Source organism: Myotis nattereri (genome assembly GCF_964212035.1).
Source record: "Myotis nattereri genome assembly, chromosome: X".
Taxonomy (NCBI): Eukaryota; Metazoa; Chordata; class Mammalia; order Chiroptera; family Vespertilionidae; genus Myotis; species Myotis nattereri.
This window is the reverse complement of record NC_138078.1, coordinates 81,765,423-81,789,406: the sequence shown is the minus strand read 5'-3', so window position 1 is coordinate 81,789,406 and position 23,984 is coordinate 81,765,423. Positions and strand designations below refer to the sequence as shown.

Here is a 23,984-nt window from a genome sequence, read left to right as displayed (position 1 = left end):
TCCTAACACACACACACATCTCAACATGGGCAATAAGATCATGCAGCAGACAGATCAAAGTTTAAGAAATCAATTTTAAATATTTCCTGAATTATATTAAGCCTCCAGGAAATGCACATTTTAGGCTTTAGTTAAATATGCATTTATAAAAATAAAACCATCCTTCAAGGAATGTATATTTCTTGCCATCTTAAGTAAATAGGTTTTTCAAGTCATTTTTAAAGAGTTAAACTATTTATATAATGTAATGCTTTCATACTTTTTTTTATTCTCTTGGTGTTCATGTCAATACTGCATTTTTCATGTTTTATAACATAATATGCATGAGGGAGGTGTTTTTAGTAATCTAAATTCAAAACAAAGTGTGGAAAACATAGTATTTTTTATATCTGAGTCAGATTGGGAAATTTTCCCTGTCAATAAAGCCAAATAAATAAATAAATCTTGGATATGTTTAACTTTCTGATAAGTTACAAAACTATTTTTGTATTTGAACAAAGTAGGGAACAGGTAAGACTGTGGAGTTAGTTAATGCTATCACCTAATACCTTACATGAGGTCCTGTAGAGTTCATTTCACATCTCTAAGCCTTATTTTCTTCTCTGTAAAATGAAGCGTTGGGCTAGGTCTTTCTGGTCCCTTCCACTTTCAGAGTTTATGAAACCTGGACCGTACTCAGGGTAATATAATATACCACCTGGCATAATATTTGTTGAATTTAATTTAATGTGCCTATATATTACTTTGTTGTTGTTCATTCTTTTGCCCAATCAGAATGTAAGCTTTGCAATTTAAGTATTCGTTTAAATTTCTTTAAGGGCTACCTTCACAACCCAGTCTAACTTCCATATCTAAAGTATTGCCATGCTAGACAAGCAATAGGTTTTTAGTTATTAATGGCTAATGGATCAATGCAGTGAAACTGATAATGCCTGCAGAGCTTTGGGAAAAGGAAAAAAAATGCTTTAGATCTCTACTGCTTTTTGTAAATCATAACATGATTTTTTTTTTCCATTTGAAAGTGCCTTGAAATAATTTACAATTTCTTCATTTCACTTTTGGGAAAACGGTACTCCAGAAAAATGAAGTTATTTGTCCACAATCACCCTAATAAAATATAAATTATAAAATACTTTGTGTTTACACAATTTAAATAAACCTTCTGCTCTCATATCCCCATACCCAAATCACTGGATAAAGGAGTTTTTAAACCTATGAACAATAAACAATGATTGACATAGTGGGAGCTTAATTTCATTTGGGTTGATATGACACAAACCTAAATGCAATGGATTTCCAAAAACAAGTTGCTTCAAAGATGATATGTCAGAAGAAAATCTGACAAATATTTAAAAGTCACTGGCAAATATCCCTTAAAATAAATCATATATACCTATATAGATGTCCTAAAATAAAAATGAATTAGGCTATAACACTAAATATTTGCCACATTAAGTAAACTTAAGCTTTATGGAGTGTCATTACGATGGGTCATAATTTGAACTATTCCTATAAATAAAACAGAGGAAGTGAATGAGCGCCTATAATCCTGCACTGTTAAATTCCAATAGTCTTCATGCAATTTTTACAGGGTTAGTGCACAAAAGACTAAGAGGGAAACATGACACAAGTAGCTAGTTAATTGGTACACTTAAATATTCTTGAATATACTCATCTTTGAGATTTTTATTTTTTAATCCAAGAAGCATTTTCTTTTACATTCAGAACTTTGAGAAAGTATAGTCAAAGAAATAAAAGAGAGGTAAGGCAGAGTGTTTGGAAAAGCCCTGGTGTGGAAACTGAAAACCAACAATCCTGTGTAGGCTTCCAGTCTTACTTGACAGCCTTAGAGATCTGCTTTTACCCATCTGACCTTCAGTTTCCCCTTTAAAATACAGGTATAGCTATGCGTTCTTTTTCTACTCAAAGTTTTCATGAGACTAAAATAATATATTTACTTTTAAAATTATATAAGATATGGGATACTATAAAAATTAGAGATATTAAGGAGAATGAATTAAAATAAAGTGGCAGAAAACTTAATTTTTGTTTTCATTTCCTATGATGACAAAAAGTTAATTGTAAAATCAATATAAATCTCAATTTGCATTCTAACCACTTAAGGATTTAAAAAAAGAACTGAATTTCCATATAGTTTAATTAAAATCCATCAATAAATTAGTTTTGTTCTTTTCTTTTTCTTTATTAAGGTATTAATATGTGTCCTTATCCTCCCAATGCCCGCCTCATCGCTTCATCGCCCCATCCCTTCACTCATGCCCTCACCCCCTGTTGTCTGTGTCCATTGTATTGGTTAGGCTTATATGCATGCATACAAGTCCTTTGGTTGATCTCTCCTCTTTACCCCTGCCCTCCCCTACCTTCCCTCTGAGGTTTGGCGATCTGATGGATGCTTCTCTATATTTTACATGAATAAAATACTTTGTATTGAGGAGAGAAAAATCCTCTCCCAGTATTTAGTATCCTTTTTCTTTCCTCTTTTTATTTTCCCAAATCTCTACATCCGTGATAAGAGGATTAGGTTGGAAAAACATCACTATTTCAGATCTGGACTGGAAATGACAAACAGCCATTATTATTCTCAGTTTCAAATTTTATTATAGTAACTTGATGCTTAATGTGTTAAAGACAATTAAAGGGGCAGCTGAAGTCTTTGATCACCTGAAGATTTTGGAGTGCAAAAGATAATAGAAGCACTTATTTCTGCCAAGTCACTCTTATAATTCAAAAACCATAACTGAAAGAGTTTATTCATTTTTTTTCTGTTTGATAATGAGAATGCAATATTTCTGCAGGTGTAACACAATCTTCAAAGACACCTTTCACCATAAAAGAGCTTTCTCCATGTGATAAACCTGAGCTTTACAATCAATTTGGCACAGGGCATGAATATTGAGGGACCATGCCATATAGGTCATTTGATGTTTTCTCCTAACAAAAGATGAGCAGATTTTAGGGACAGGCCTTCTGGATGATTTTCTATCGAAAAGTGACACTATTTCAAATAGGATTGGATTAATTTAAACATTGCAAGCCAGTCAGAAATATCAAGGCATCTTACCTAGTTTTCTTCCTTCTGGATACTGAATGATCAATAAAGTCTTCAGATAATAGAACTCTGCTCAGATAGTAACATGTAATTTGGAATGTTATAATACAAAGTAAATCAGACTAAGTGTACTTATATATTTTATTTTTCCCAAAGGTAAACTGTACACGTGTCATTGATAAAAGAATGTATTGCCTGTGCTTATGGCATACCCTCTCCAATTCCCAGAGTTGTTCAAACAACTCCACTACATGTGGAAATATGGATGATCTGAGAATTGCCCTTTTCTACACACAAAAATATAACTTTCTAAGAATGCAGTAAAAAAAGAAAAAAAAAAGTTCCTTTGCCTCCGAACATTGACATAGTAACGGTGTATGTTGGTATGAACATGCTTTGACAAGGCCTTAAAATCTTGTGTATGGAAAAGTCTGTCTAAGGGGAACACCCTCTAAAAATATTTAAAATATGCCCTATGATGGCAATCCTGCAAAGCAAAAAGGAGAGGGGAATAAAAAGAAACTTTTACTGAAAACATAAAAAGAAATGACCCATGGGAAGAAGACATGCCAGGAAGAATGGGATGCAGAGAAACAGATTTGGGAGTGTATGATAAGAAATTCAGAAAAGTTGGAAATACTCCCTGAAGTACAACATTTAAATCCTTAATTGTATCTGAAGAAAAACAGACATTTGCAGGCATAATAAAATATAACAAATCTGAGAAATTCCACTATAAATCTTGTATGACAAATCTGTAAATGAGTTTGAAGTAGAGGTTCCTCAGTTCTTTATTGCTGTTGTATTGTTTTATTTTTTATTTTTTATTTTTGGCTTCTTTGAGGTCACTGAAGGGGTGATAATCCAAGGTGGTTATTGGAAAATATGAAATAAAATGGAAATGAGTGGAGAAATTACCGACATTGGTAATGCAGGGAAGAAGCAGGGAGAGAAGACTGTCAAGAGGAAAAACAATACAAATAGAGGTGAATTGCTAGTGTGTAAGGGGAGGAAAAAGGGCCTCTAACAGTTGGTACAGACAGCTGAAGTGGGTAAGGGTGGGGAGATGATATAGGACACAGAGATGATTCAGGGAGGTGTGTGGAAAATGGGGTGCAGTGGAGATAGGTGTGTTTACAAGTGGCTGAAGGCTTTTACTCTGATGGTAGAAGATTGGGAATTTGGAGGCTGAATGGGGAAGGTGAGATGAGTACAGTATAAAGATATAAATGAGTTAGTGATTATGACTAAAATAAAATTTCTTCCCCAGAATAGTATTATTTCTTTCTTAGTTCTACTGATTTACTTTAGGCCCTCTTTATTCATTTGTCCTTTTTTTCTGGATGTTACACTATCTTTTTTAACTTATTAGCTGCCACTCTCTATTGCAATGCATTAGTTTATTCAAATATGCACTTAAAGATAAGCAACAACACATTTTTTATGTTGTGTGCCACCAACTGCCAAATTTTCTCACTTTATTTTATTGTTATTTTTAAGATATCTGCTTGAAAAAATTTCACAGGTGGCCTATGTCCACTAAATTAACACATACCTCTAAACTCCATAGTGGGATCAGGCTCCCCCACAACACCTTTCCTTACTTAATTGTGTCAGGCTCTCCCAGATCTACCTCCTGGCTAGCCAAGACCTAGGGATCCCTATTTTTCAAAGCCTAAGACACACCTCTTCTTTATGAATGTTTTCTCAGCCTCTTAGCACAAATTAATTCCTCCCTACATTATGCCCAATTAGACCTCTTATCACACTGTATCATGAATTTGTAAAAGTCTCTTGGCTCACAGAGTCCCAAGCCACGTTTTATATTCTCTTTTGTATTCCGGGAGCCTAGCACATTGTCTGGCACAGTAGGTGTCTAATTAATGTTTGTAAATTCTTTGGTGAATAAATAGATGACACCTTTAAAATATGTGAAGATTGGAGACAATAGTTTCAAATTGTCAGCCTCTGAATAATATTCCTTCACACACACACACACACACACACACACACACACACACACCAAAATAAAAAAACAAACAACAACAAAAAAAACCTGGCAGCCATACACTATTTCATCAATGCAGCTTAAAGCCAGTGGTTTATATAAAGTCTCTTTATCAGTGTGCCCGCCTCCCTTCCCTTCCCCAAGAACCTTATAAATCCTGACTAAAGGCTGTTTCGGACGGTTTGCATAGAGAGAAGGAAAATGTTCTGCTTTCTAAATCTTTTACCAGATTTCTTCCTGCCACCAGCAGTCTGTAAGCTATCAGGAATTTCTATCTTGGAAAACACACACACACACACACACACACACACACACACAAAGTTTTTAATATGAAACCTGCAGTTTGTTCTGTCAGGGCTCCAAGGTGACAAAACCCACCATTACTTGGGGGTCCATCAGAATCTCATTCTGGCGATTAAAATAAAAAGGGACTTCTTTCAACCTTTACCAAATGATTGAACTCAGAAAATGAATGTGGCCTGAGTTTCCTCCCCATTCCTATAATTCAAACGCAGAGCAACTTTAAGCTTGCTGCCTTTGCTTCCTTCCATCAAAGAGAAGAAAATAAAATCCTAGATTTACAAATCGGAAGAATTCTTTGCTCCAGCTCCCTTTTCCCCAAATCCCCCACCTGCCTCCAAATCAAAACACAATAGGAAAGCAGTTCATTTCGACCCCCTCTGAATGTTATTTCCTTAGGAAGGTCAGTCAGTTCCGAGTCCCAGCTGCCTCCACAAGTCCTTCCTCCAGCCCGTTCCTCTCGCCCTGTAAAACCTCCAACTGCGCGCTCTGGTCCTTCTCCCAGAGCTAAAAAGGAAGAAGAAGAAGAAGGAAGAAAAAGAAAGAAAGAATCCTTCGTAATCAGAGCAACGAATTAGCCTCCAGTTCGGGAAAGTAGGGGTTGTTCCTTAAAACACAAAGAACAAACTTAGAAGGGAAGCCGCAGGGGGCTTTGGTCTTGTAAAATCCCATTTCTGAATCTTCCCAATTTGGCGCGCCCGTCTCTAGAAGGGACTGCGCAGCCTTACAATAAAGGACACGCCGGCCTCTCCCCTGCGGCAGCAGCTCCTAGATCTTTTTTTCTGAAACTCCCAATTTTAAGTCCCTTCTTTCAGTTGAGGGGACTACCCACACTGCGAAATCTCCGTCGACTGATCCCATCCCCCACAGCACCGTCTCAGGCTTCTAGGGAGCTTTCCGTTGCGGGCAAAGAGGCAGCCACGGGATTTTAAAAACGCCGGTCTTCACATTCCCCTTCCTTGTCACCAGGGGAGTAGAGAAAACAACGGACATTTAATACTGGTAGCTATTATTTCATCTGACGAAATTGCCCTCTAAAATGACACTAAGTAAATTCACAGTGAATAGTGAAAGTGCAAGATGAAAAGGGGAGAGAACGGGGGCGGAGAAAAGGAGGACAAGGATTCGGGAAGACTTGAATCTGTGCTTGATGACCGGGTTCAAAACCAGCCACGGCCGGGCCCGCAGTGGCCTCCCCAGCTCCAGCTCCATCGCGCGCCTCCAGGGAACTAAGGGACTGGAAGGGGGGCGGAGGGTGCCAGCGCGGGAAGGAGGCGACAGGCAGCTAGGGCGGCTGCGCACCGGGAGCGCGCCAGGCAGGGCTGCTGGCGCTCACAGCCCGGGCTAGCCACCCGATCGCCTCCTCCTGGCCCGAAATGCCTCTCTGGGGCTGACATCATTGCCAGAAGGAGGGGCTGACCCTGCAAAGGCAACTGGAGAACTGGGTTCTGGGGCCTCGCTAGCGGAGGCGCTCATTCGCCGCGTGGGCAACCGCAGCACCGTGGCAGTGGCGGCTGGACTCAGACCGCGTGAGCCACGCGGGACAATTCTTAATTTAGCAGAAGGAGAAAGGAATCTTTAGACCTTGGCGGGCCCATCCGAGTTCATTCGTCAAAACCGCCCGCACACCGTCTGCGCTTCCTCAGAGGAACCAGACAAAGACAGGAAAGAGGAAAACATGGAAACATGTACAAATACTATTACTTCGACTTGCTTTCAAATGTCCCCCCAACACACGCCACGGGGGCGCGCGCGCGCGCGCGCGCACACACACACACACACACACACACACACCAAAGGGCAGCCCCGAGGCTAATATTCCGCCCGTGATTGTGGGAGTTTACTTCAAACAAGATTGAGCGTGGAAGTCCATCTAGTTTGTACCAAGTTCATAAGGTACCCGCAAGTATCTTTTTTTGAGTCACACCTGTTTTAACCTTTTATGGGAGAGAGGCGAGTCGCTGTAGTCATAAAGCGACGCTACCTTCTCAGGTGTTGTGCTCGGTGTTTAAAATTCTTCTCAGCACGCTCCTCGGGTTGTTGCCTTGTTGCAGCGCTAAGAGCATGCCAGCGGCTCTCTAACACCATCACCAGATTTCCTGCCCCCTTCCGGGCCTCTCCAGATGTTAAGCACTTTGTTCCCCGCACTTTTCTTATATAAACAGACCCTACACTAGGTTTAAGTGCCATCTTGGGATGTTCCCACACAAGAACTTGCTTTGGTTTTGTCCTTTCTTTTTAAGTTCTTGTATTATTTTGTCTTAGTCCCCTTTCCCCTCTGATCCTTGCTTGGTGGGTGTGCTCTGCGGTAGCGCAAGTTTTGATTCCCAGCCCTATTTCGGAAGGGCACCTGGCTCAGGGGGCTGCCCGCATATGCGCACTCACAGGCCCACCACACACGCATCCTGGCACCCTGCACCCCGCACCGCAAACCGAAAAGGCAGCCAAAGTAGCGCGGAATAATTTATTCTGGAAGCCAAAAGGTCATTCCCGGTTGAGCTCTAAAATTCTTTCCTGGGGGGGAGGAAAACAAGTGGTTCCAACTACTCACTTTTGGGAAGTGCAGCCCTCACCCCCGCTCCTCCTCACGCCGTATTTTTTTCTATTATTTATTTATTTATTTATCTATTTATCTATTTATCTATTTATTTATTTATTTATTTATTTATTTATTTATTTATTTGCTAGGGTAGGAAGACAAGTTTCTGATAAGCGCTTTTATGCAAGCCTTGTCTCCAGCCAAGGGCAGATTGCAGCTCTGCTTTTCCAAAGTCTAAAGAAAAGGACCCATTCGCTGCTATGTGCTTTTAAAAAGTCACCTTTTCCGAGGGCGCATTCAGAGACCACTCTTAGAGAAAGACGGATGTTTTATGGCTACGCACTTTTAAAAAATAATTCCTTTGTGGAGACGAACTGTTTTTTCAGTTCTGTCAGCAAACGCCATTCACTTATGGGATGGGTAGGCATTTATGGCAAAGAGATTAAAAGTAATGTCTTTAGAGAAAGAGGAACCCTCTTACATTGCACAATGCTCTTAGAAAGTATCTTTTTTTTTTCTTTTTGTCAATGAGAAAAGGGTGCTTTTTTTTCAGTTACGCATGGTAAGGAGTTCCTTAAACAAAAACAAAAACAAAAACAAAACTAGGCAGAATTTCTCACACCTACCACCTCCACATCCAGCAGGTGCTGGCTGAGCAGAGCCCGGGAAGTGGGGCGGGAAGGAAGGGCGGGGAGGCTAACGCCAAGCAGAAGGGCCCTGGGGACAAGGCGCGCTCCTTGGCGCGCTGCGCTCCCCATCGCTCTGTGACAGGGGTCGGGTCCCCAAGGATTAGAGGCAGCCTGGCAAGGACCCAAGCCCCCAGAGATGAGAGCACAGCGGGATCCAGCGGCGCGAGGTCTGAGGCGGGCGCTGGGCTCAGGGCGCTGCGCCTTAGCTCCGACCGCTCTGCCGGGCTAGTCCGAGGGGGATTTCTCAGCACCTGTCCCGGTCTTAGAGTTTGTCTCAGCCCCACTGGATCCGGCTGCAGCCGTTTAAGTCAAATCCCTTTTGGCACGGCCAATGTCGGGGAAATTCATGCGCCTACACTTTTCTGACAGAAGCGAGAGTTTTCGCAAAGTAACTAACCCAAGCCAAAAGGTGGCAACGCCGAAAAATCCATTCTATCCGCGCTCCTTTCCGAGGTTTGCTCTTTCTCTTACCTCCAGGAAAGAAAAGGGGTGGGGGTGGGGGGGGGAGAACTACCAGAAGCGCCTTTGAACCCTCTCTGTGTGATAGTCCAGACCCCAGGTGCAGGCAGCAGGAAGCCTCGGAGCACTAAGTGCGGGACTCACGCCTCACACGCCGCGATCTGTTCTACACCCGACCCAATACTCACCCTGTGATTGTAGCCTCTATAGTAGAATGAAGTGGGGAGAAGAAAAAAGAGAAAAGGCTTGCGCCGGCTCCACGGAGACTGCGATCACTGTAGCGGGCTCTACCGCCACAGCTCGCAGTCCGCGGAGCAGTTGTGGAGGTGGCTTTTGAGGTTGCGTGGGCCGCCCGGGTTGCCTGGGCTGCTGGTGTCTCTGGTGTCGCCTCTGCCACTGACTCTCAGCGCACTCTGTGCAGCTTTCTTTCTGCTTTGCCGCGCGCGCGGGCCGCTACGTGCAGCTCAGACTCACAGCTCCTCCCGCCCAGACAGTTCGCCGACTGCAAGGAGCCAGCGCCGAGCCAGCCCTTTTCAATGGCGAGTGGGAGGGACTAGATAGAGGGGGAGAAGGGGGAAGGAAGGGGGGTGAGCGAGTGGAGCGCGGGGGTGGGGGGTGGGAGAGAGAAGTGAACCAGTCAGTGCCTGGGCTGCCTGCTGGGAGGGGATGGCGCAGCACCAACTGCTGGGAACCCCCCTCTGGTCCCCACTCCCCGCACCCCACATCCCCCACCGCTCCGGGGGCGGCCTCTCCTGGCTGCGGGGGAACCGGGGAGAAGGGCGGGGACGAGATGGAGGTAAGCTGAGGAAGTTACAGTTCGTTGCCCGTGAAGGGGGCACAATGCGTGCCGGCCGCACACTTGCTTGCAGGACCAGCTACCGGGGAAACGTGTGGCTTTCGGGATGCCGGTTCTGCAGAGCAAAAGCGAGGGTATGCTTGCTCCGCTCGGTCCTCCGCTGACTGCTCTCTTAGGCTTCCCTTTAAGTTTAACTCATTCACATTATCTTACAGAAGTTTGATTTTTCTTATTATATGTGCTTTTCTCGAGATCCCGCCGGCCACCCTGACTCCAGCTAGAGAGCGAGCATCCAGCAGCTCCATTTTCTCATACAAAGGATACTTAGGGCAGACTAGTGGAAGTCAGGGCAGGAGCCCGGCAAAGCCGCAGTCAGAGCAGAGAGACTGTGCCTGCTGCATACATCAGACTCAACTGTGAGCCAGGTCTGGTACCTCGCTTGCTTTTCAGATTGATCGTTCTGGATGGCGGGGAGCTTGGGTAGAGGGAGATCTAGCTTTTGGCTACCGAGAGAGCGTTAAGCAGGTTGGTGGCTTGGACTGCTTTAGTGGGTCCAGCTGCGTCGCGGGTCGGACAGCGCGTTTCTGAGGTAGGAAAGGATGCAGGAGGCAGGAACCCAGTCTAGAGCCGCAAGACTAGTGCTTGCCAGCGCGCTACAGCTGCCTAGTTGGTGAGGCCCGGGGTCCTTCAGGGGGCCTGATCTCAAAAGGCCACTAAAACAATGTGCCTGGTTTATGGCTCGGATGGGTCTTGGGTTACTAGAAGCAGGGGTAATTCCCCTGCCCCTATCATGGGATTAAATGCAAAAAGCAGGGACAACTAAAACCTTCTGACTTCCTTCACTCTGATTCTTTCCCCAAGGTGCAAGTCCTTAAATTTACCCAGCAGCCAGAGAATGAACCAGGTGAATTCTCTAAATTCCTCTCCAGAAAGGTACAAGGCTTTAGGGGAAATCACATTTTCCGTGCTTAACCCACAGGAAAACAAAACAAACAAAAATAACAACAACAACAAAAAATATCTTTCCTGTGCTCTGCTTTGTTTTTGGAAGGAGACTCTGTTTCCTGAAATAAAAGGAGAAAAAGTAGATAATGTTTTCGGGTGCCAATATTCATTTGTATTTTTGTCTGCTAAATGGAAGGGGGGCGTATATCTGCACAGGGATAGAACACAAAGAAAGAAAAAAAAAATGCCAATTATCAGGAGTTGGTTTTCTCCAATAGATTTTTCATGGGAAGATGATGATGATGATGATGATGATGATTGTAGGACAAATCTTCAGTATTCCTTCTCCATCTTCATAAGTGCCATCTTTTCAATTCCTGTTATTTTTAAAGGTTAAAATCTTGGTTCAAATAATCCTCACATCACTTCTTTTTCCTTTTCTTTTCATTTTTTTTCTTTCCTTTTCTCTCTTTCTCTTTCTTTCTTTTCCCACCTAAAGCCACTACTGAGAGCAACAGCGACATTAGTCTGCAGTTCAGCATGGTCTTCATGAAACGGGACACAAGGAAGTATTTACTATTGCATTTTACTCCTCCTGTAATTCTGTCTCCATTACTCACTGAATCCAGCACACGCATTGTCCTCTTCCTGGGAGCTAGGAGATGTTTTGGAGATGAAATCAGAAACTGTCAAATTATTACAGCTCTGACTCTCAGGGCTTGCACTGCTGGATGAGATTCTGTCATAGGGGACGGCAGGAACTCAAAGAAAATAAAATCACTGATTGATCCAGGACAGTGTGGCAAAGCAATGCCATGGAGGCAACCTCAGAGCACTAATAACCAAGTCATTCATAACATCCTCAATTAATTATTTTTTAAAATTTCCATCTAAACTCAAGGCAGGGGGAGAGAACTATTCAGTGACTGTTATGAAGTATTTAAAGTTATCATCATGATGGACTCATGTGGTTAATATAATTATCCACCTTTTACAATTCCTGAAACTGAAGCTCACACAAGACAGGTGATTTGCACAAGGCCATGGAGATGGAGAGTAGCAGACTCTGGAATTCCATTCAGAGTGTATAACTTCTAAGTTTAGCTACATGGCTGCTTTACAGATAATCAGGATTCTTCTCTACAACATGTAGCACAACATTTTGTTTTAAGTGTATGTAGTCCAGTAGAAAATGATATCTGTAGAATAGAAACATTACTTACAGACCAAGGAGACTGCTACTTGAACTAAGTAACCCAGAAAATTATCTGAGAAATTCAGTTTGTCCGTAAGACTGACAGAAACACACATCTGAAAATAATGGGGGAAAAAATGTTTTCCCAGTTTCTCTTTTTCTCTGTTCTGTCTGATGGTGGCACCAATGAGCAATGGAATAACCAAAAGCTAGGACACCTGATAAAACTCTCCTCTAGGTGTTCTAACTCTAAAAGGACTGATGAGAACTATACTCTGCTTACTTACTGAGAGAAGGACTTCTTGCCTTTTATGCACCATTTGCATTATATACATTGTCCTATTAATCTTCAGAGTCACTCTATGAGATAGCTAATATTAGCTTCATTTTTTAAAAAAACAAATGAGGAAACAGAGATTCACAGAAACTAGGTAAAACATCTAAGGTAACATAGCTGTAAAGTTATGAAACTTTAGATGTTTAGCAATTCAAACACATGTAATTTCCTGTCTACTGCGCTGATCCTTAACATGTGGTCCTCAGATTGTGTGGTTACTTACACATTTTCAGAATTTACATTATATCAAATATTTTATAATTAACCAAAGCTCTCAAAAGTTAAAAATTAAAAGGAACAAGCCTCCGCTGCGGTCAGACTGAAGGCCTGGGTCCCGGGTGCCGGAGGAAAACCGGTGCCAGCAGCCAGGGGAAGGAAGGCCTCTTGCGCGAATCTTCGTGCAACGGGCTTCTAGTTGATCTATAAGAGATTTAAAATGCTTTAAGTAAGGATGTTTCTCAGGCCAGTAAGAATTGATTAAAACTGAGAAATAACATGTTTATCTGAAAAAGAGTTGATCACCATGGAGGCCTATTAAAAGAAGACTCAAAGAGGAATGCATTGGTAGCATCTATCTATGTACATTTTCATTTCACTGGTAAAAGTGCCCTTGATAAGAGATTAATGAAGACAATAAAATATTCTGAAATTTCAATTGCCCTTGCATTGAAACACCCTTTATTGAAGCAGTCTGTTATCAGATTGTGATTTGCCTTCTCTGTGTGCAGAGAGAATGCACAGGTCATGCAGATGCATGAGAATGTGTATTTTGTGTCATATGACAGTCATTTTGCATTAAATTCATTTTCTTTGTGTTTTCCACAACAACTTTCACTGTACTTTGCACATAAATGTTACAATCTATAAATCATCATTGTTATTGAAAAGGTAGGTGGGTGGTGGGCACAAAACTGTAATACTGGTAAATTGCATTCTCCATGATACTTTTTGTTTAATATTAACCATCAGCAACAATTGTACTTAGTAGGAGGCAGTGATGCCCCAGTGGTTAGGAAAAGGGCTTTGGTTTTAGGGCCAGATTTGGAGTTCTAGCTCTGGCATTTCTGACTGTGTGGCTATGGGCAAGTTAATCTCCAGATCTGTACTATATAATAAGATAGTTCCTCACCACAGTGGCTATTGAGCAATTGAAATCTAGGTAACTAGATGTGCCGTGAGTATAAAATACATGCCTTATTTTGAAGACTTAGCACATGCACATACACACACATACACAAATATATAAAGTATATCATTAATATTTTCTAAATTGCATGATGAAATGATAACATTCTGACAAAATAACATATTATTAGAATAACTTCACCTATTTGTTTTTAATATTTCTAATGTGGCTATTAGACAATTTTAAATTACATATGTGGCTTGAATTATACTTTTTGCACAGAGCTATCCTAAAAAGCTTCAGTTTCTTTATCAACGAATGGGTATAATAGCCTTATTCACCTCAAATTATTGTAGTGATATTTAAATAATGTACCTAAAATGCTTAGTATACTGCCTGACATTAATCAAAAGGTTAGGAAATATGTTAAGTAAAATTTAAAACAAAAACTTAAACCCCAATGGGCTAGGGACCACTTAAAGAGAAAGCTTTTGGTAAGAATTAATTTTCTTTATACCAAATGAAATCATTTCACTTCTCTCTCTAAAACCAACAAATATACATATGTGGTGGTGGGAAGAGGGGCATTATTGTGACATACAAAAATGATGTGTATGTCAGTGCTTTGAAGAGTTAAAAGTACTTTCTCAATTCCAAGCATTTTTACTATTCATCATTTGTACATAAACTTTTACATTTAACTGATAGACAGTTCTAATGTTGAGGTATTCGAATCACAAAAGAAAATAAGGCTGCAACTGGTGCCAAGTACACAGAAGACACATGAGTTTCTGCAGAAGCTAAAAATACAGAAAACGGAGAAAGCTTGGTAGTTACAGAGCTTTATGTCTTCAGTAGTTTAACTGCAGAAACCTATACTTAGCTAGTGAGAAATTGCATAATTCAACTAGAGACACTAGAGGGTGCTATTAGTGAGAGCTTAGAATAAAGTCTTCTAATACCCTTCCCCCGCTCCACCACTACAGATTATAAGAATTTGAAAAGGGCATATCTCTGAAATGAAACCAACACTTCTTCATTCTCTCCAGGACTTGACCTGCAAGGCCTTTTTGTTTTTGTTTTTGTGGGGTTTTTTTCTGTCCTGGGACTGACCTTACAACATTGCCAAAATAATAAAATATTAGAAGTTTGCTGTAGTGCTTGGGTAAATAATTGGGAAAAGTTTGAAATGGTTTCCTGCTCTGAAAAGCCCAAGGAGGTGAGGATGAGAGATAAAAATACCTAAGACAAGGCTTTCAATGGAGAACAGATTCATTAAGTAGGGGTGGGACAATTATTTGCTAATCATGCCATATAAGTTTTTGTTTTTGTTTTCCTCTCTCTCTAGGTTTGAACAGCTACATACATGCAGTGAACAGAAACTGCAGCTGAATTTCTCTCCTAGGAATCTAAGAATCATAGCCTTGTGTGGTGAACTTTGCTGGAGCACTGAGCTCTCATTAATGCAAATAAATGAGTAAAGGTATGTGGTGTCCTCTATGTTGCTGTTTCTTAATAACGAATGAGTTTCCCCTACTCTACTCTCATTTTTCTACCGATGAGTAGTTTCAAATTGTACCAGATGAGGCTTTTCATCTGTGTGTGATTTGCCTGTAGTATGATGGAAGCATAGGAGCAGGGCATGTTATTATGCTTTTTAAAGTGTAGAAGGATCAGAATGCTATTAACAGACTCTAGACTTCTTGTTTCCTTAGGACCGGCTTTAGTTTGAATTCTCCAGATGTTGTCTGGTGAGGTGAAAGATTCAAAGAGATTTTGTTTGCTGAGGGAAACAGAATCCTTTTTTTTTCTTGAATCTTTCAAAATTGAGATTGAATTTTTTTTTTCCATACTACCAAAACTTCTATGTGGTCATCTCTTCAGGAAATAAGTATTAACTACTGCTCTAAATTTAAGAAATTGAACACACATATGAAAACAATCACATACTTTTTTACAAACCAATATATTGGGATTGATAAAAAAAAACATACATTTAAAATATGTTTTTATTTATTTCAGAGAGAGGAAGGGAAAGGGAGCGATAGATAGAAACAGAGGAACATCGAACGGCTGCCTCCTGCATATCCCCTTACTGGGAATGGAGCCTACAACCTGGGCAAGTGCCCAGACTGGGAATTGAACCTTAACCTCAACAACTGGGCCACACCAGACAAGCAAAAACACATTTTTAAAGAACCTTGGGCTAATCCTATATTACACTGAGTCTTCTTTTACTTTTTAAGCCTCTTTATTTCTATTATAAATATGACTGTGAGCTAAGTAGATTTAACTTTTATATTGTTTGTGAAAATTAGTTACGTTTTCTGATTTATGATTACGAATGTACTGTGCATTTCATTGAAATATGATAAAACTGCTATACTTAAAAAACAACAACAACAACCATGCTGTGGTTTAGTCAACATTGTGTTTAATGAATGGCTACTTTGATCTCTTTTTCGTTGACTGATTTACTGCAAACATCTGATTTCAAATGATTAGATATACATTAATATAATCAACATAGGGTTTCTGGTGTCTTTTAAAATTGAATAGTATTTATTTCATCATTATTGAAACTTATCTGAGTGTCAGTTTCTGTCTTTAGGTAAAATATAAAAACTAAGAATTCTTTTAAGTTGCCAAAATGCACATAGTCTCAACTATTCCTTTTAGATTTTCTTTCACATAAGGTGAAGAATGGTGATACATTTTACTTTCAAGAAAAAAAACACACACAACAAAAGGTGTTCTGAATTCTTCAATCAATTGTTGTTGTTGTTTCTTGACTAACTTCTAGATAAATTGAAACCACAGATGCAGTTTGGCACACTATTGATTCTATTGTGGTTAACTGTTTTGACAGGCTACATAGGGAAGGAAAAGATTTGGAGCATAGAGGATTTTCCTTTAAAGGAAAAAATGTAACACAAATTGGCAATTAAAATAAAATATTGTTTCTGGATTTCTTCCTCTATGAATGTTGTTATTATTAGGCTTCATCTTCTCTAGATCTGTTGCTGGAGCTCAAAGCACTAAAGGAGCTTCTCCAGACTGAACTTACTCCTGTCATACCAATAAATCCTTCAAAAACTTTCCACCTTGTCAACTGATTGGTTTTCAAATTCAGTGTCTTTTCATACTCAGGATTCAGTATTCTTGTGGTAAATTTGAAAAATTCAATGTGTTTTTCCAAGTTCAATCTTAGTAGTCCAGTTTATACAATGTCATGTGCCTCAGTTATCTGAGTAACACTCTAGTACCCACTGCAGGCTAGTACCAGCCTGCAGGCTCTGATACTCAGATGGAGCATTGACACTCTGCCTAGTTTTCACCAGTCCATTTCCCTGGTGTCCTAGGTTCATTGTCAGTGAAATATTACCTACTTGGCTCAGGGTCATGATCCCAACAGTACAACTTTCTTAGAACTGTCCAATAAATACCAAAATAACTTAGGACTCTAATCATACATTTTAAGTTTTATATTCTTGGACATTTACTCTATGGAAGGTGCCAAAGTGGGTAGGCTATGCTGGTAAGCTTTTTGCAGTTTATAACAATAAGTAAGTAACAATGTCTTATTCAAAGATGTTTATAATTCTTGAACAGTGCAACTGAATCAGTTACCACCCCCACTTCCACTCATCGATTATTATTCTCCAAAAAATAACCATAGGGATATAACAATTAGAGAAAAATTACAAATAAACTATCAGAACATGTAAATTAACTTTGTTAGAAACTTGTTAAATGACAGAGGTTTCCAAAGTACCATAAATTATTAAAATGGACGCTTTTTTTCTTTTTCTTAAATATATTTTTTATTGATTAAGATATTACATATGTGTCCTTGTCCCCACGTTACCCTCTACCCCCCCGCCCATGCCCTCACCCCCCCGTTGTCCGTGTCCATTGGTTAGGCCTATATGCTTGCATGTAAGTCCTTTGGTTGATCTTTCCCCCTTACCCCCACCCTCCCCTACCTTCCCTCCAAGGCCCAACAGTCCAATCAATGCCTCTCCGTCTCTGAATCAGTCCTTGTTCATCAGTTTATGTTGTTCATTATATTCCACAAATGAGTGAGATCATGTGGTATTTATCCGCTCTCCAGTTCCATCCATGCTGTGGCAAATGGTAAGAGTTCCTTTTTCTTCTTCCTCTTCTTAAAGAATACCTTTCAGCATTTCATATAATGCTGGTTTGGTGGTAATGAACTCCTTTAGCTTTTTCTTATCTGTGAAGCTCTTTATCTGACCTTCTATTCTGAATGATAGCTTTGCTGGATAAAGTAATCTTGGTTGCAGGTTCTTGCTATTCATCACTTTGAATATTTCTTGCCATCTCTTCTGGCCTGCATGGTTTCTGTTGAGAAATCAGCTGACAGTCGTATGGGTACTCCCTTGTAGGTAACTGACTGTCTTTCTCTTGCTGCTTTTAAGATTCTCTCTTTGTCTTTTGCTCTTGGCATTTTAATTATGATGTGTCTTGGTGTGGTCCTCTTTGGATTCCTTTTGTTTGGGGTTATCTGCGCTTCATGGACTTGTAAGTCTATTTCTTTCACCAGGTAGGGGAAGTTTTCTGTCATTATTTCTTCAAATAGGTTTTCAATATCTTGCCCTCTCTCTTCTTCTGGTACCCCTATAATTCTGATGTTGGTACGCTTGAAGTTGTCCCAGAGGCTCCTTACACTATCTTCATATTTTTGGAATCTCTTTTCTTTTTTCTTTTTCGGTTGGGTATGTTTTGTTTCTTTGTATTTCAAATCTTTGACTTGATTCTTGGGATCCTCTTGTCTGCTGTTGGATCTCTGTAAATTATTCTTTTTTTCAGTCAGTGTATGCTTAATTTCTAGTTGGTCCTTTTTCATGTCCTCCAGGGTCTCACTATACTTATTGAGGGACTCACTAAATTTATCGGCGGTTTCCATAAAATTCTTTAAAAACCTTATAAACGTGGCCTTGAACTCTATATCCAGTCATTTGCTTTCCTCCATTTCTGCCATTTGTAACCTGTTTCTTTGTCTCCGTATTTTGGCTGCTTCCCTGTGTTGATAGAGTGGCTTTGTGTGCTAGGTGTCCTGTAGGGCCCAGTGTCTCAGCCTCCCCAGTTACTTGAGGTGGACACTCTTGTTACACCCCCTTGTGGGCTTTGTGCACAGTCTTGTTGTAGTTATGCCTTGGTTGTTGTAGGATCACTGGGAGGAATTGACCTCCAGGCCAATTGGCAGTGAGAATCAGCTGTGTCTGCACTGGGAGAACTTCTGTGCTGGAGACACCCTTCTGGGGCAAGACTTGCTTCAGTGGGGTTTTGGTGCTCACTGAGTCTGCCCCCTGAGTGTGTCCCTTATGGATCTGAGGAGTTGTGATCTGGATGGCCCCCCTCTGACCACTGGGTACCGTGGCTCTTGGATCTAAGGAGGTGCTAATTTAGCCTCTGCCTGAGGTTACACAGCAGGAGCTACGAAGAGAACTGCAGATTCCCCTTCCTTTTTTGGAGTTTGGAGGTGCCCTGATGAGGCTCAGCTGTGAAGCAATGCAAGCCGCTGTGGGGTCTTGGGCCTTCTCTTAGAAGTTCTGGGTCTGTCTGGCCCGGCTGCAGTTAGGTAATTATCAGGTTGCAAACGGCCGGGGCATTCATATGCAAAAGCCTCTGCTGCAGCCTGGGTGGGGCGGGGTCTCAAGGAATCAAAGGGCGGAGCAAGCAGCTATGGCGGATCCTTAGCCCCGCCCTAAGGAGTCGCGAGTCCCAGTGTCCCGGTAATGGCTGCAAGCACCTCTGAGGGAAAGCCGCCCTCATGTTCACCCGCTGCCAGACAGTCCAATTTCTCCCCGTATGAGTCCTGGGTCCCCAGAGACTTCTCGGAACCGGAGTTCAGAGCCGTCAGGAGCTTGTGACTCCCTCCAGATTCAAAAAGACAGCCATGTCCTCTGGTGCCAGCCCCTTTCCGCGCGCACGAGCCCCCGTACCTCTGCACTTTACTTCCGCAGCTCCTCTGGCTCTCAGTGTGCTTTTCTTTCCTTCTAGTTGTAGAATTTACACTCAGCCAGCCTTCCTGTAGTTCTGGATGATGTCCATTTTGTATTCCTAGAAGATTTTTCAATTGTTGTGGGAGGCAGCAATTTCCCGGTATTTATCTATGCCGCCATCTTAGTTTCTCAAAATGGACCCTTTTTTACAAGCATCACTTGAGGTAGGGAGCATGACTGGATTTCTGAAAAACTAATAATGTTTTAAAAACACATTTACAAGGTGTGTAGTAACTTTGAAGTATATATCAATAAGTGACAATAATAATGAAATGTCTATCTTTAAAGTTAGTTAAGGATCTCAAGAATTATGTACTTATACTGTAAGTATTAAATTGTATTTGTCACCTATTGTCATAAACTAACATTTTATGGAGAATTAAATACTACTATCATTTGTACTAAATTGACTTATTTTAAATCTCTGTATCATTCTAGTATCTTCAAAATCTTTCTGAGTTAACTGCATAAAAATGATATCAGTAAAAATTTTTTTGAACATAGTGCCTGCTTCTTATAGTTTACATAACAATTACGGCATGAGATGCAGTGTAATGGCAAAATTGTCAGATCAGCAATATTTTTATTGTTACACTAGAGGCTTGGTGCATGAATTTGTACATGGGTTGGGTCCAGCTGGCCTGCCCCAATGGGGGCTGACTGGCAGGGGGGAGGGGCCATGGGAGGTTGCCTGGCTGGCCCTGCCCCTGATAGGGGTGTGGGGCCGATTGGGGGCAGGGCCAGGCAGAGGGAGGGGCTGTGGGCAGTTGGCTGGCCAGCCCTGCCCCTGACTGGGATGGGGGTGCAATGGGGGAGGGGCCAGCTGGCGGAAAGGGTCATGGGTGATTGGCTGTCCAGCCCCGCCCCCTATTGTGGTGGTGGTGGCAATATGGGGTGTGGCTGTCCTGGGGGAGGGGCTGCTGGAGGTTGGGAGGGCCTACTGGGGCCCCATCAGGCTGGTTGGCTGGTTGGCTGCCACAGTGCACATCATAGTGACTGGTCATTCTGGTCGTTTCAGTCGCTTGGCTTTTATATATAGAGATAGATTAGATTTGCCTTACCAAGGAATTATAAATTACAGATTAATAAACAAAATTAACTTGACTTAGAGTTCTATTCAAATAATAATGAATGGAAAGAAATTAAAAAACTTGATGATAGTTTTTTTTGTCTCCAAGGCATGAGTGGGAACTAGGAACCTAAACTGGGTCTCAAGGAGAAGGAGGGAGAAAAGAAGTGGAGGGGTGTGAAGAATAGACAACCTTTAGGGTCCTGAGAAAGGGAAGGCAGTGCAGGTCCTTTTTCCTTCTAAACCTATTTTCTGTTATTTCTCCTTCAACTTTACTACCATCACTTTTAAAATTTATTCTATGCTACTTTCAACATTTCAACAAGTATTCCAGCAGGGTAAAATGCTCTTATGGAGGTTGGAGTGGGAAAAAGGGAGGGATACCACTAAAGGAATTGAAGTCACCATTCTCTTCACAATGACTTTCATATTGTAACTTGGGAAAGAAGAAAAGGGAGATATCAGTTAACAATGGTGGAGAGACACAAGTCAATGTTCAGGCCCTGTCGTTGAATCTCTAACCTTGTTTACTTTGAGCTCTCCAGGTGTGAGTTCCAGCAGTGTAGTCTGAAATAGAAAACAACTCAGAGGACAAGAGGGCAGTAATGGTGTGTGTGCTGTGTTGTGTCTGAGGCCCTGTTGGAGGCAGCAGAGGAACATGTTGGAGTTGAATAAGGTAGGAGTGCTGCCCATAGTGGAAAAAGCTTTATTTAGAGTAGGATCTCTGGGTCTTTAAGATGCAAATATATGTGGTGACTCTCCAGCAGGGGTGTATGAGGAGTTTATTCAACCAGAGAATCCTTTTGAAATAATATGAAATATGCTGCTAGGCAGCTTTAAAAGCACATTTCTGGGCTCTTCAAACCTGTCTGCCCCATCATGTTGATATTAATTCTTCTGCGTATAACTATGTCATGCTATTAATATTCATGTTACCCTTGACATGCTACTACCCAAAGCAGACCAAACACCCTTTCAAAACTAGAGATAGGAAGAGCAATTGGATATGGAAATGAAAGGGAATACATTGAAGAAATCTGTACATTCTAGTACAACGACGAGTAATCCCATTGTAACTGTTTTTGTCAAAATATATTATATTTTTTATGTAGAGCTTGTCTGGAACACAATGTTAATTTAGTAGGCTTTTTTGGGCTATATTTTTACAGTATAACATGAAGGAAACAGAATCAGTTATGTTGTATTTTACCTAAGAGTCTAGAAAACCTGAAATCAATTTGTTATTCTATGGCATTCTAGCTGTAGAACATTTGATAAGTTACTTAACTCTTTATACTCCTATTTTAATAACTCTGTGTTGAGAAATATAATTACCTCAAGAATTGTTATGAAGAATAAATGAGATATGATTAGCATAAACACTACCAATGAAACCTGATACATTTTAATGTAGTTGAATATTTCAATAGACCAATAGATTTATACTTCATTCAACACCTAACGTAGTCATGGAGGTAAACGAAAGTGAGAGGTCAGGATAGCTGTATTATTCACCTATTTATTTGTTAGTTTATTTATTCATTCATAAAAAAGCTTAATGAATAACTATATATTCAAAGCACATTAAAACATATTTTTATTGATTTCAGAGAGGAAGGGAGAGAGAGAAATATCAATGATGAGAGAGACCATTCATTGGCTGATTGGCTGCTTCTGCACCACTACCCCCCTACCTCCACTGGGGATGGAGCCCACAGCCAGACATGTGCCCTGACGGGGAATTTAATCATGAACTTTTGGTTCATAGGTTGACACTCAACTACTGAGCCATGCTGATTGGGCTTAAAGCACATTTTAAGGTAAATTCTATAAATCGGCTTTCCATCTCACATGTATTTTAGAGATCTAGATGGTGGGCTGTATAATGCTAAGTACAACTCCCATTCATTGAAGGAGGCAGGGAGAAGGTATTGGTAATCTCAATTTATTTGTAGAAAATGAATATCCCTTTTTACCCCACCTCCCACCATATAGCATATCTTCTTTGAGGAGTCGTTTGCCTTTAAATACATTCCAAAATTAAAATTAATGCTTTGTAATATATATATATATATATATATATATATATATATATATATATATATAGCAAGTTGTCACTACTTTATATCATTTGAACAACCACATAATGATCAAATGATTGATATAAACAGAAGCTAATGAAGTTTTTGCTTAAGGCCCCTCACTTGCATAGGTTTCTCTGAGGCCTGATATTAGAAAATAATTGTCATATGAAGAGATAGTCAAATGATATACTGCCAAAAATGTTGAAAAAGTATTACGGAGATATGTCAAACAGTTTATTAATACACATATGCCATTCTCTTTAATTTTGTGACATCAGCTTAAAATATGTTATTTGTTGTGATTGTTTTCTATAAGTTAATAGTTTGTTCAAACCAAATTTCATATGAGTAATTTTGTATCCTTTTGTTAAAGAGAGCTCCAGTATATAAGCTGTAGACTACACAAAAACCACAATTCACCCCCTATTTGTCCATGTAAAAAGTCCCTCTTTTTATTATCCCAGAAAAAAAATTAAAAATATTTTACAAAAAATAAAATTTAACTTATAAGCTTGGGTCTTTACTGCGTGGGTTAATTTAGGCCTACAAAATGACTTAATCTTTAATTATGAAAAATTTTCAATTTGTTTGACTTCTGGAATATGATTCTTAACGAGATCAGCACAAAACAGGAAAATAAAATCATAACCTTCATCTCTGTGGAAGAGATTTTGTTTATTTAATTAAAGGAGAAAAGGCATGAACTATATATAATATGGAACTCTGTAAACTAGGAGTGGCCCTTGTCATCTTAGAAATTATAGAATTTGTTCAAGTTTTGGACTTTTGATCAGAAGACATTTTTCTTCTCAGATAATAATCTGCCATGTTTAAAGGATATATGAAATTCCTGACAAACCAAATGAAATGGAATTTTGTATTGAACATAAAATAGAAAACTATCAAATCAATCTTTCTTTCAAGTTCTATGATGACAGTCCTCTCAGATTAGATTTTTTCCACTTTGAACTGCTAAGTATATTATATTTCACACAAAAGGAGCATTAGCAAAACTTTAAAACTTTTCTTCAGACCAGTTGTCATTTTTGTTATTTCTCAGTGGCAGAGGATATAAAGCAATGCAATGATTTTATCTAATCCAATTGAAATTATGTGCTATTATTTACAATATGCAGTCAGAAGAAGAAATGGAGTAATAATTGACAGACTAAATTGAAGTGAATGGGATTCTTTTATAAAAATAAAGACTAATTAGATTTTAGCAAATAATAATAGCCCACGAGTCTCAATTATTTTTTACTTGTTGTAATAGTGCACATGGTATTTTACAATTAAACAAAACACTGATACTTTTAAAAGAGAAAGAGCAACCTCAAA

The 23,984-nt window shown here is 40.1% G+C and overlaps 1 protein-coding gene across 1 annotated transcript in view; it reads right to left on the bottom strand.

The window, feature by feature from the left end:
- The window catches only part of PCDH11X (protocadherin 11 X-linked), a 972,549-nt gene extending 962,978 nt beyond the window's left edge, over positions 1 to 9,571 (bottom strand). The window contains exon 1 of the mRNA XM_081115087.1: positions 9,254 to 9,571. The gene's annotated coding sequence lies outside the window, so the exon portion shown is untranslated. The remainder of the gene's footprint in view (positions 1 to 9,253) is intronic.
- Between the last annotated feature and the right edge of the window lie 14,413 nt (positions 9,572 to 23,984).